We start from the raw sequence: 14,077 nt of genomic DNA, 5'->3' as shown, positions 1-14,077 counted from the left end.
TTTTTCTCATCGGAATTTCCCAAGTTCAACATAATACATAGCCATTTGAAAGCAAATATTCCGTAAATTTCAAGTTGTAACAAGTAAATTTGCAATGTTTTCTTCCAGTTACTGACAGACCAGAATCAAATACAGAAACTAATATTTGTACCAATATTACTTACTCCCATACCCCTTCAAAAACATAGCTTTCCAAATAAGAGAAAAAAAATTCATTGCTGAAAATAATGTTCCAAATTAAAACTAAAATAATTTAAGTCCATATTAAAAGTCATTAATGTTGCCTAAGAAAACACTAGGAAGGACAACATCTCAGCTTAAGAGTGTAAAACTCCAGTGTTCCCTGTGTCCTTCATTATAAGTGATTTGAAGATCTTTTTCTCCCCAGGAAAGACTGGTGAGCAATAGCTTAGTCTAAATGACAGCAGCCCTGTGGTATCAAGGGCCCACATTTCAGCTAATCTGCAGTTCTTATTATCTTGATCCATGAGATGGAATTTAATAGATGGCTGGAATGTCTATAACATGAAATTTAGCGAAGAACACGTCAGCGGCATCTGTGGCCTCAGCAAAGACGGAGCCGTCAAAATATAAATCAAAGAAAATATAAGAGCATCTCAGAAGAAAAGGGTGACAGTGATCCTGCACATTTAAAATATTTTAAATGCCTTAGGGAACCCATGGAGCAAGCAGCGTTAAAAATAATGATGTACCAACTAAAGTTTTTTTTTTTTTAACATCTTTATTGGATTATAATTGCTTTACAATGCCGTGCTAGTTTCTGCTGTATAACAAAGTGAATCAGCTATACGTATACATATATCCCCATATCCCCTCCCTCTTGCGCCTCCCACCCACCCTCCCTAACCCACCCGTCGAGGTGGTGACAAAGCACTAAGGTGATCTCCCTGTGCTATGCAGCAGCTTCCCACTAGCTATCTATTTTACATTTGGTAGTGTATATATATCAGTGCCACTCTCTCACTTCATCCCAGCTTACCCTTCCCCATCCCCATGTCCTCAAGTCCATTCTCTACATCTGCATCTTTATTCCTGTCCTGCCCCTAGGTGCTGCAGAAACATTTTTCTTTTTTTAGATTCAACAAATATGTGTGAGCATACAGTGTTTGTTTTTTCTCTTTCTGACTTACTTCACTCTGTATGACAAACTAGGTCCATCCACCTCACTACAAATAACTCAATTTCGTTTCTTTTTATGGCTGACTAATATTCCACTGTATATACGTGCCACATCTTCTTTATCCATTCATCTGTCGATGGACACTTAGGTTGCTTCCATGTCCTGGCTATTGTAAATAGTGCTGCAACGAATATTGTGGTACATGTCTCTTTTTGAATTATGGTTTTCTCAGGGTATATGCCCAGTAGTGGGACTGCTGGGTCATATGGTAGTTCTATTTTTAGGTTTTTAAGGAACTTCCATACTGTTCTTCATAGGGGCTGTATAAATTTACATTCCCACCAACAGTGCAAGAGGATTCCCTTTTCTCCATACCTTCTCCAGCATTTATTGTTTGTAGATTTTTTAATGATGGCCATTCTGACCGGTGTGAGGTGATGCCTCATTGTAGTTTTGATTTGCATTTCTCTAATGATTAGTGTTGGCAATCTGTATATCTTCTTTGGAGAAATGTCTATTTAGGTCTTCTGCCCATTTTTGGATTGGGTTGTTTGTTTTTGATATTGAGCTACACGTGCTGCTTGTATATTTTGGAGATTAAATCCTTTGCCAGTTGCTTTGTTTGCAAATATTTTCTCCCATTCTGAAGGTTGTCTTTTCGTCTCCTTTATGGTTCCCTTTGCTGTGCAAAAGTTTTTAAGTTTCATTAGGTCCCATTTGTTTGTTTTTGTTTTTATCTCCATTTCTCTAGGAGGTGGGTCACAAAGGATCTTGCTGTGATTTATGTCAAAGAGTGTTCTTCCTATGTTTTCTTCTAAGAGTTTTATAGTGTCTGGCCTTTCATTTAGGTCTTTAATCCATTTTGAGTTTATTTTTGTGTATGGTGTTAGGGAGTGTTCTAGTTTCATTCTTTTACACGCAGCTGTCCAGTTTTCCCAGCACCACTTACTGAAGAGGCTGTCCTTTCTCCATTGTATATTCTTGCCTCCTTTATCAAAGATAAGGTGACCATATGTATGTGGGTTTACCTCTGGGCTTTCTACCCTGTTCCATTGATCTATCTTTCTGTTTTTGTGCCAGTACCCTACTGTCTTGATTACTGTAGCTTTGTAGTATAGTCTGAAGTCCAGGAGCCTGATTCCTCCAGCTCCATTTTTCTTTCTCAAGATTGCTTTGGCTATTCGGGGTCTTTTTGTCTCCATACAAATTGTGAAATTTTTTGTTCTAGTTCTGTGAAAAATGCCAGTGGTAGTTTGATAGGGATTGCGTTGAATCTGTAGATTGCTTTGGGTAGTATAGTCATTTTCACAATGTTGATTCTTCCAATCCAAGAATATGGTATATCTCTCCATCTGTTTGTATCATCTTTAATTTCTTTCATCAGTGTCTTATAGTTTTCTGCATACAGGTCTTTTGTCTCCTTAGGAAGGTTTATTCCTAGGTATTTTGTTCTTTTTGTTGCAATGGTAAATGGGAGTTTTTCCTTAATTTCTCTTTCAGATTTCTCATCATTATTGTACAGGAATGCAAGAGATTTCTGTGTATTAATTTTGTATCCTGATACTTTACCATATTCATTGATTAGCTCTAGTAGTTTTCTGGTAGCATCTTTAGGATTCTGTATGTGTAGTATCATGTCATCTGCAAACAGTGACAGTTTTACTTCTTCTTTTCCGATTTGGATTCCTTTCATTTCTTTTTTCGTCTCTGATTGCTATGGCTAAAACTTCCAAAACTATGTTGAATAATAGTGGTGAGAGTGGGCAACCTTGTCTTCTTCCCCATCTTAGGGGAAATGGCTTCAGTTGTTCACCATTGAGAATGATGTTGTACCAGCTAAAGGTTTTTAACTCTCTGCTGAGAGAGGAGGTGACGTAGCAGAATGAGAAAATCCTCAGATTGTTTCCATACCATGTGGGTTCAAGCTAGAGCCCCACCTCATACTATCTCTTTGGTAGTTCTCTTTTTCTCTGATTCTTGTAGGGTTTTCTCAGGTATAAACTGATAGTGATACCTACTTTTCCCAATTAACATGGCTGTCTTATAAATCAACATGATGCACATGGAAATACTTTTTAAACTGTTAAAGGCTCTACAGATTCAGCTTATGTAATAGAGCAGTACATCAGAGGTTTCAACTGGAGCACCAGATACAATAGAGGTGGTAAGCAAGAGAGGTGGTAAAGCAAGAGAGGTGCTGATTCCATACACAGATTTATGAATCTAAAAACTAGAGATAGAATTTTAAAAATAAACTTTATTATTTTGGAGAAATTTTAGGCTTGCTGCAAAACTGAGTGGAAAGTACAAAGTTTCCATACACCTCTGACCAACACACGATACAGTTTTCGAAATTTGTCACCTACATTGTATATGTAAAGAGTGGTGTGTTGGAGACTGAGTGGAGATCATTTGGGTCTCCACTAGTTTGGAGTAGTTTGGAGCCAGTAGTTTGGAGTCACTTGTTAGTATGAGTAAACTAAGGGTTCTCCTAACTAGTTTCATGAACTGTATTTCTATCTAGTGTCAAAATGACCCAGAATTTTCTGTAAATCTTCAGTTGTGCTTTGGGAATTTCATATTAATTTAGAAAGCCATCCTAATAAACATCCACTGCCCTACTGCCTAGGAAATCACCTACAGTTAATCAGATACAGCCATCGTTTAAAGCTGGCATTATCATCTCATGGACAGATGAGCTTTTTCCTTCATAATCTGTTAAAAGTAAGTAAAAAAACGTGTTTTTTTCTCTTTCTTACTGAATAGGATATCCTATTTAAAGTAGTTTGTGTAGAAGGTCAGCGTAAACAAATGTGATATAATCTGTAAATTGTGTAATGTTGCCATAAAGTTAAGATTTAAGCTTTGAATAAACAGACATAGTAAAGATGGTATATGTGTGTGACCACAAAAATGAATGGAGTGTGACCAAAAAAATAAAGGACTCTGTTAATTGGGTACCCTTTACTCTACTCCATTTCTAGACTCAGTGCCTCAAGGCAGGGACTATGGCTTTTCCACCTTTGTGCTTTAGCATAGTGCCTGATGCATAGGAGATGTTTATACCTGTGCGGTGGAATGAATGAATAACTGAACAAATGGCATCACAGTCACTGTTTTCCTTAACCTATCTGTAATCTTAGAGTAGGAATGAACTTTGCAGTCATCCAATCTAAATTCCCTCCTGATAAAAAAACTTGCTCTTATAATATATACTTGGTGTTTGGTCATCTGTCTTCTGCTAGACGACCTTTAGTAATGGAGGAACAATTGCTTTTCCAGTTAGGTAGCTCTCTTCATTGTATGGCACTCTAATTGAAGAGAGTTATTTGACCTAAAATCTGTCTTCACCCATAAATTGTAGCTCTGCTCTCTGAAAATAAAACAAAATCCTAGGAATCTTCCATCTGTCATCCCTTCATATGTTTAAAGCAGTTAAAATGATTCACTTCTTAGGTCTTCCTTTCTCTACTAAATTCATGGCTTTCAAATGTAAGAAAGGCAGAAAGTATCTCCTTCCCTCAATGAAATTCACTTTTCTATGAACAGCTTCAGAGTCACAAGTGGTAGAGGAAGAGTATGAAAGAAAAATCATTATTAGAATCAGGATGTATTGGGAAGCAAGACCAGCAGCTACTGTTTGAACTTGGATAGGACTTGTGTGGACTGGCTAAGACTGATTGAAAATATTCTCAAGAAGAAGGCTGAACTGTAGAAAGGTAAAAGGGGCAATGCAGATAGGTACTTCTTCATGGGACAGTGATGGTGCTAAGCTTGGAGAGTCAAGAGGTGTGGTTAGAAATGACAATTCAGAGAGAGCAAGTGTGGTAGCCACCGGTCAGGAGCTGAGAACACAGGATTGTTCATGATGGGGCTTGCTGAGCTCTTGAGCCTTGATGCCCAGTGGTATTTCTCTTCTCATAAAGCAGCTCCAGGCAGTTCCAGTATAAGCAGGGTTATAACGGGGCTCAGAGAGGCAAGTGGCCCTTGCAGGACTCATGCCGAGGACTCTAACTTCGTTAGTATTATGCCTCCAACAAGCCAGTAGAGCCAACTAGTCACTGAAAAACTGTCATAATCCACGAGAGCCTCCTCTGTAATTTCATGATTTCCTATTTTCCAGGTGTACCGATGCTCTTCTGTTTTCTCCTCACTGAAGGAAAACACCTGTGTGTCACTGTCCATTTCCCAAATCTCCATTCCCACTTTAGGAAATGTAGTCTAATAAATTTGGTTCTTTTCGGGAAAAGGCTGCAGAGTAAGGCTCTACTCTCTCTCCATAGTAGTAAAAAAACAAATGTAACTTAATATGGATGTTTCAGTTAGAATGTAACTCTGGTTCCCCAGATTTAATTCTCAGTTTGGTTCCTTTCTCACTGTGGACCCAAGTGAAGTCAATTGACCTCTCCATTTCTCATATGGCTTCAACGATACATTTATGCAGGTAGCTTGATATTCCCAGATGGAAAATGGCATGCCTGCATAAGTACCAATGCTTCTGTAAAATAACTGAAAAAACATAGCACAGTCCTGATCTGCACTCTCTTGCCTAATTCTGTAGGTCTCTCAATGCAACTCTTCTGCCCCTCACATTTTATTAGCGCTAGATAATATGCACATTCTTTATAAAGCACTGACAAAGGATCTACTATAGAGTATGACAGAGCTACTAAATTCTGTTTATCTTTCCCCAATGAGGTTTTTAGGTCATTTTCTTCTTAAGCAAAGAACAAATAACCCACTGCCCTGAAGATCTTTCTTTTTTCTTTCCACGATTCTTGATAACGCTTCTAAGTGGTCAAATGGATAATATATCAATTTCATTCTGTAGAAAACCAGGGAGATACATTTACGTGTAGAAACAACCACTGAAACAACAGTGGCATTTCACACACAAAAACAAGTTCAAGGCTGGCCAAATCCCTTGCATAGCCATAGTGATACAAATAGAGTGTATAACAGTAAAATTCAGACTTAGTAAAGAAACTGATGAGTCCATGAAAGTGATCTAAAATAATTATGCATTTACAAATACGGCAGCCATTAGTCATTTGCCCATCCAATGTCCATCTCATCTTCTCTCCTTATTTGCAGAAGTATGATTTTGATTGGAGAAGCAATGGACCGAAACCCTCGGATAAACTGGCCTAAGCCAATTATGGCTATCCTGTCTGCCTTTGGGAAACACTTGCTTTTCAAGCTTCCTTTGTAATTATTAGTGGGTCTATGACAAAGTTATAAACAATGTGATGTAAGGGGAAGACTGAAAAGAGGCTTCTAAAAATTATCAATATTATTACTTCCTTTTACAAATAAAAAAGACAGGCATGGATGTTCCCCGTTGTCCTGCCCTGCCTGCAGACTCAATACCACGATACCTGGTTCTGTGACATGAAGGATGGTGGATAGTAAAGGTACAAACAACCCAGTCAGTGCTTAAGACAACACTTAAGTCCTCATGGAGTAAGCCGCTGATGAAAGAGTGTTCTATCACTGCCGGTGAACAGAATTGTTAACCAATAAACAAAGCAGCCCTGTTTTAAAACATGATACATTTAACTACAACTTAAAATGAAATAATAGAGTGTATACTACACTTTCTTTAAAAAATCTTACCTTTTCCTTTATGTTTTATAAATGTATTTAGGCTGTGATTTTTGTCAAATGTCCTTTGTAGTCCCAATAAATACTTCTCTTGTAAACAATGAATAAAATTCTATGTAGCACAACCAAATTCCAATTAAACAGATTAATGACCACATGTCAGTATTGACTGACAGACTTTGGAAAACTTTATCGTATTTTCCATATGAAGTAAATAACAATATGTACCTCATTGCCATAACCATACATATAAAGAAACTAGAACACTATTCAAACAACATAACAATTAAATGGGATATTCAGGTAAACTGCTTTAGACCTTGGTTTCTGGTAAACATTCAATAATAGCTATTAATAATACTCATTCCTCATGATATATATAAATATATATATTTATATACACACACATACATATACACACAATAAACCAAAGTATTTGGTTTTATTGGTTTATTCCTTTGGGAATAAGGAAATAAAGAATTCAACACATTTTTAAAAATATATATGCATACATTTCAGAATGGCATGATTTAAGTTTCCTGCTCATGGTTTTGAGATTTTCACACTAGCATCATAGGTCAGGAGTAAGGCTGGGTATCAAAGGACAAACGGTGAGACACTACAGCACGACCAGGGTACATGCCTGGGAAGGGCCCATCTTTCCAGGGACTTCTGATGCTACTGGGTGTTCTAAAAATATGCTCTGGGGATATGCATGTGTAAGATTATTTTCTTTTGCCTCTTTCTTAAAGATTTGTAAAGTAAAATCATTATTTTAAAAAAGTCAGCTATTAATATAGTATAGAGAGTCACCAAAAAGGAAGCAGTGAAAGGCTTCCTCCACTGGAGTCCAACTGAAAATTATTAGCCTGATTGAAATGTCAATGCGTTACCAACACTGACCAACATTTATGCAGGATTCAATTTACTGAAATCACTCCAACTAATAACATATGACCAAAGAAAATTTTAGTTCTGAAATATTAAGCATATGACAAAGGTTCTCAATGTAGGAATTTCTACAGTTGAAATAACATAAAACAGTGAATAGTGAACATAACATAGTGACCAGCTGTTGGCTACAGCTGCCTGCAGCTCAGCTGGATAGCATTTTACTTATTTCATACACAGTTTTATATGTATATATAGTGTTTTATCTATTTCAATAGGCAACTTTATATTGTTTCACTTTTTGTGAACTCTTTATTAAATGTTTATATCATTGTGATATAGCAAAAATGAACTGTTTTCCAATCCACAAGAACATATTTATTGTTTTTGTTTGTTTTTCTAATGAGAAGTTCCCTTGGTTTACTAATAACTGTCTATAGTTCTTCAGAAACAAACACTTCCATCTATGATTGTGACTCGAATGACTGCTGGCTGATTACTCTCACTCAAGGATGTTGGCATTACACCTCAGAGGCCCCCAGTTACTTCTAGAACCCCCAGGTGAGTGTTCCCCACACGTGACCACTACCGAGTTTGCCAGCTCCGGCTGTTCTGTTTGACATTCTTGCTGTTCATCTCTTCCTCCAGCTGCTGCTTTGCCTACGCAGCTTGACCAAGAGCCAACTGAGGGGCCTCCCTGGGGTCAGCACCAATAATCACTACACAGATGTCCCAGCACAGAGGGAGGGGCATAGCCAGATAAAGAATGGGATGCCAATTTGAATCTCAGATTTAAAAAATTAATATAGTTATGTTCCATGCAATGTTTGGGACATACTTATACATGAACAAAATATTCATTGTCTATCTGAAATCAAATTTACGTGAACACCCTGTATATTTGTGTGCTAATCTGGCAGTCCTACCCAGCATCTTCCAGGTGCCAGAATGATGCTGGGCTCCGTTCTCATCCCCAAGCCTGCCTGGCTCTGGCTTTTGCCCTGATTCTCACACAGACTCTGATGAAAAACCTCTTTTGTCCACTCTTTGCTCTCACTCTCCCCTGAACCATGAGGCTCAAGCCAAGTCCAAGGAGCCATTCTGCCCATTCTCCTTTTCTCTCATCTACAGTTTTATTACATATGTGACTTTATTATGTACATAAGAGTAGGTTTTGATATTAAGGGAAGTAAGTAGACTCCTGGTCAACAATTAATCTCTAACAAATATTAAGTTTAGGAACAGTTATACATTTAGAGTATATTTCTTAATAAATTTCCTCACATAAATTGTTCCTAATCTATAAACCAATTTTAAATAAAGTCCATCATGTCAGGCATTTGTACAACTTACTCTATTTATTTCACCATTTATCATCAGAAACCTTTTAGCTTTAATGCTATTCCACGGCAGAGTATCTTATTAGAGTGGCAAAGATAAAGTTCTTTTTGAGATAAAGTAATTACAGTGATTGTAGGGGGAAAAAAATCATCCACAGTTCATGGCTGCGGTAATCTCTTGGCTTCTGATTCATTTTAAGACTAATAAACTGGGTGCAAACAAAAAGATGTTAATAGCGGATAACTCAGGTTACCTAGAGTTTGTGCTGGAGGTATTAACAGTTTGTAACTTAATCAGAATTGAAGTGCCCTAGAGGTGTACGTTTACAATGTGAGTTCAGCAGTTGTTTCAATGTGTTTTTGGTAGAAAATCAAAAGTTTTCTTCACTTGAAGAAATGACAATAAGAGCTAATGGTTTCCAGATGTTTATTATGTGCCAGGCACTGTTCTAAATACTTTAATGAGTTAAGTCATTTAACCCTCACAGCTTTAATGAAATTTTTACTTCCAATTGATGACAAGGAAACTGAGACATAAAGAAGTTAAGCAACTTGCCCCAAGTCACACAGCCAGTAAGTGACAGAACCAGAATTCAAATGCAGAACACCTGATGGACAAAAGGACCACAGAGTCCGTTCTCTCCAGGTCTTTGTTCCCAGGCAATTCAGAGCCCCATACAGTATTCCAAGGCAGAACACTATGTTCTGTGTGTTCTCTCATCTCACTTCTACATCCTTTCTATCGTGTAATTATTTTTAGAGTCAATAAATCATTTTACTCATAAACATCCTTACCATATTTTAAGCCTGTTTCCTTTTAGAAAAAGTAGTTTCTTCCTATCACAGAAGCTTTGTTTCCCAAAGGAGGTACAACCCACCTAGACTGTGGGCAACGGCTGGAGCGTGATGGGAGAAGGGACGGGACATGTCATCCCAGCGGAGGAGAGAACACCGCTGGGACTCCGTGAGCAGAAGCCTGCAGGGCTCAGGAGGAGGCACCCTCTTAAGGTGATTCCCTGGGACAGAATCCTCATCATCAACGTCACATCTACCTAAATTTCACCAGCCCAGGCAAATTTTTTAACAGGTCACACAGTCTCTGGTAGTCTTGTGTTTATATACGTTGGTGCTGGGAAATCTTTGAGAGCTTGAGCTAAGAGCTTTCTTCCTCGCCAGAAGGCTCGCTCTTCACCCCACACACTTATAATTTAACAACAGGACAGACAGTAGAAGGGACCATGCCTATTGACATTCTAACCTTGAATTTGGCAGGATTCCAGGAGAAAGGGAGAGGGGAACGAATCTTTAAGTCTCTCAGTGCTGTTTCTTTTTCCAATATGAATTCCTTCTTTAATGTCTAGTTATTCTAAAAACAGTGTACAGTCTACGCATCTTGGAAAACCTTATTTTTTCTGCCCACTTTTCTGAATTAAAAAAAAAAAAGGCTCTGAGCATATGATTTACACATCATTTGATTTTCCATACTGAGGGAAACAGTGATGACATAGGTTATTTAAAATCATTCATTTTATTATTCAAGAAGACAATCAGAAATGTATACACATGGATAAAGCCACCTCCCTCTGTGGTCAACTCCGTTTCGTTTCTGTGTGGACCTACGTGGACCGTCTTTGAATAGACAATTGAAAACTGGCTGCCTGCCATGTTTTTCCAATCAGTTGTTGTTCAGTGTTTTCCAGTGAGTGTTCATTTTTCTAAAGACTATTTCAGTTAGTGGAAACCCTGGTCAAGGTCACCATGAATTAAAGAAGATCTTGGAGACCGAAGAAAACCTGGTGTTTTCTGTAAGCTAATTCTCAACTTATTCTCAAGGTCAGGCCAAAACTTCAGACCTCAGTTTCCCCATCCTTAGCACTGTGACAGAAATTGCTGTCCTTCTTTCTTGCCAATTTATTACGAGTTTCACATGAAATATGAAACATTTCAACAATTCAACCTTAGAGCATTACGTATGAGAGGCGGCTCATTCTCTCGCATGTAAAACTTAAATAGTGTTGAGGAAATGTTGGAATTATGAATAAATCCCCAACAACAGCAAAAAAAAATTAGGAGGCTACTATTAAGACTCATGAAGGGCATGGGGCTTATTGCAGACAGATTTCTTCTACCCAGAAAAAATAAAATTATGATTTAAAAAAATAAACCAGGTGGGTAAGTAGGTTCCAATTTTCCTCACTGTGTATTAAGAAGCTCCTTGCAGAAGCTCAGGTAAACCACAATCTGTTCCCTATAACCAGTCAGCTACGCATGATCCTATTTCTTTTTTCTTTTTTTTCCTGACCAGAGGAAATTGTGTACGTTGTAGATCTTTATAAATTTTGGGCAAATGAAACCTATCCGTTTTCTATTCTCTGCTTAGAAACCCGTCCTCTTAGCAAAGTCCCACACCTGCTCCATCATTTCTAAGACTAAACTTGCAGACCAACTGCCGGTGTGATTAGTCAGCTGCTCACAGAGATATTGTTTGAAGGTATTACTGAGTGTGTATCTTTTGTTATTAATAAAAAACCGAAATGCCTGGTCTATTTATTTGTTGGGTACCAGTTATGATACATCTAGTAACTGTACTGAAACTCTGGATTAAATAAACAATCTTCAAATCATCTTTGATTCTATCTTCTTAATCCTTAAGGGTATTTTTTCTAAGAGCATTTTTGAATGATATTTTAAATACAAGGAAGGTAGTTGAATAATAGAACATTTATTAGCAGACTTGTATAGCAAGCAATCTATCCTAAAAAAGGGCCAGGGCTTTGGAGAAATACAGAAAAGACTTTTCACTTCTGGCACCAACATTTGTTAACCATGTAACTTTGAACTCATTACTTAACTTTGTGGAGTCTCTTTATTAAAAGCATTGGATAATGATATGTACTTTTCAGGTCTGTGGTGAGAATTAGAGAAAAATACAAGTACCAGAATATAAATGTAAGGAAGGAAGTCAGTAAATTGTGGCAAAACAATCATACTTACTATGATTCATATGATTACAAAATGCCAAATAGAATTTCTAAAGTTTGCGGATCTATTGAATCAATGTGTGAAAGTTCAAACGCAGATGCCATCCGCTACAGGCAACACACCACGTGAGGTGTTGGAAATAAGACAGGGACCCAAACTGACAAGTTATCTGATCTTATGAGGCTTACAGACTCTTGGAATACAGACAGATAGACAATTGCATAGAATGTAGGACAGAAGTTTAATGATAACTGAATTACATTTTTGAGTAATTCCACCATTTCCCCAGGCTTGAGTCAGAGAACCACGCTTTCCCCTTGACTCGGTACATCCTTCAGGTTCTTTCACAATGCTCCCTCACATCCAGTAAGGGTGATTAATTAATGAATAGGTGATTTAATTAACCTCTTTGCCTTTGATCTATCACCAGCCTCAATCCCAGTGACAAACTGTTACAGCACCAAGAAATAGTCTTAAAACATCATTTTATACATGGTCTTTCTTTGTGACGCTTTGCCTTTGCTCCTGTTGCCTACGGAATAAAATCTAAATGCTCTAGCCGTCACTGGGGCCCGATGTGCTCACGGGGGTGCTGCTCTACACTTCAACCCCTAATCACCTGTAAAAGTCTTTATCCTTCTGTGCCTCCTGGGCTGTGCTCTCAGCACTGAGCTGACCAGAATGCCCTCCGCTCCCCTACACACGTTGGCATCCACATCACATTTAGCCAAATCCTACACAACTATCACGCTAAAGCCATGAACTACTGTGCCTATGTTTTATATCAGGGGCCAGCTGGCAAATCTTTTCTCTAAAGGGCCAGAGAGTAAACATGTCCGGTGTTGTAGGCCATCCAGTCAATCTAGGGCACAAGAAAGGTACAGACAACGTGCACAGATGTGGGCGGGGCTGTGTTCTGACAGAACTTTGTCACAACACTGGAATTTAAATTTCATGTCCTGTTCATGCGTCATACAATACTACTCTTCTGACGTTTCCCAACCACTTAAAGATATAAAAACCATTCTCAGGTTGTGGACTGCACAAAACAAAAAGAGGCGGCAACACATCGTGCTTTGCAACCCTGTTTTATACGCATACGGGTCCTTGAGCCACAACTTTCCTTTTCATTTTTTTTATTGAGTGTCACTTACCTCAAGTGCACCATCCTTAAATGAAGAGTCCAAAAAATTGTGACATATGCATACAACCATCACGCAGATCACACAGATCGAGATATGAAACATTTCCAGGATCTTAGAAGGATCCTTCTTGGCTGCTTCTAGAAGACACCCCCAACCTCTTTTTGATTTAAAATCAGCCTCTATATTCCCTTTCAATAGGCCTGGATTAAAGAAATGGGGGCAATGGCCCTGTAGTACCTAAAATTTACAGAGCAGTATATTTTTAAATGAAACTTCAAATACCATTAACCATTACAACCACACAGAAGTCCATTTTTCAGTAATGGGTGATATCTGATCAGAAACCCCGAAAGGCAACTCTGGAAATACACATTCATTTTGCAGGGCAGCCGGCTCACGCCACATCTCCTTACCTGGGCCAAGGTGAGCGTCGCTTGTTGACAGGTGCTGCACCGCACCCTGAGCTTTCCTGGCTGCACTCCTTGACAGGGGCCTTTGCAGTACACAAAAAAGCTGTTGTAGGTTGGTCTACCTGCTGGGAAAAAACGAAAGCAGAGGAAGTAGCCAATCAATGCTGAATCCAAATTTAGACAAATTTTAAAACTAACTCCTCAGGAACATTTTGAAACATTACTGGGATAAATGTTATAATGAAGACACAACAATTTAATTTATTAGGTTGGCCAAAAGTGCCTTAGGTTTTTAAGTAAAAATAAAGGACGCATTTTTCATTTTCACCAAGAACTTTATTGAACAATGTATTCACCCCTTTGTTCCACTACCTTCTGCCATTTTTCAGGCAACTTCATAATTCCATCTTCCCAAAATTTTTTATCTTTTTGAGCAAAGAACTGCTCCAGGTGCCTTTTATAGTCTTCCAGGGAATTGAAATTTTTTCTATTAAGAGAATTTTGTAAAGACCTAAATAAATGGAAATCCGAAGGTGCAATGCCTGGCATATACAGTGGATGAAT

At 38.1% G+C, this 14,077-nt stretch overlaps 1 protein-coding gene across 3 annotated transcripts in view; it reads right to left on the bottom strand.

Moving 5' to 3' along the window:
- The window catches only part of PRKN (parkin RBR E3 ubiquitin protein ligase), a 1,024,664-nt gene that overhangs the window by 744,904 nt on the left and 265,683 nt on the right, over positions 1-14,077 (bottom strand). For 2 of the 3 annotated variants that reach the window (XM_065889067.1, XM_065889066.1), the window contains one exon: positions 13,517-13,638. The gene's annotated coding sequence lies outside the window, so the exon portion shown is untranslated. The remainder of the gene's footprint in view (positions 1-13,516; positions 13,639-14,077) is intronic. The other variant, XM_065889068.1, reaches the window with a different exon arrangement.

This window comes from Phocoena phocoena, chromosome 12 (assembly GCF_963924675.1).
Source record: "Phocoena phocoena chromosome 12, mPhoPho1.1, whole genome shotgun sequence".
NCBI classification, from domain to species: Eukaryota; Metazoa; Chordata; class Mammalia; order Artiodactyla; family Phocoenidae; genus Phocoena; species Phocoena phocoena.
The sequence above is the reverse complement of the archived record's forward strand: the minus strand, read 5'-3'. Positions and strand labels throughout refer to the sequence as shown.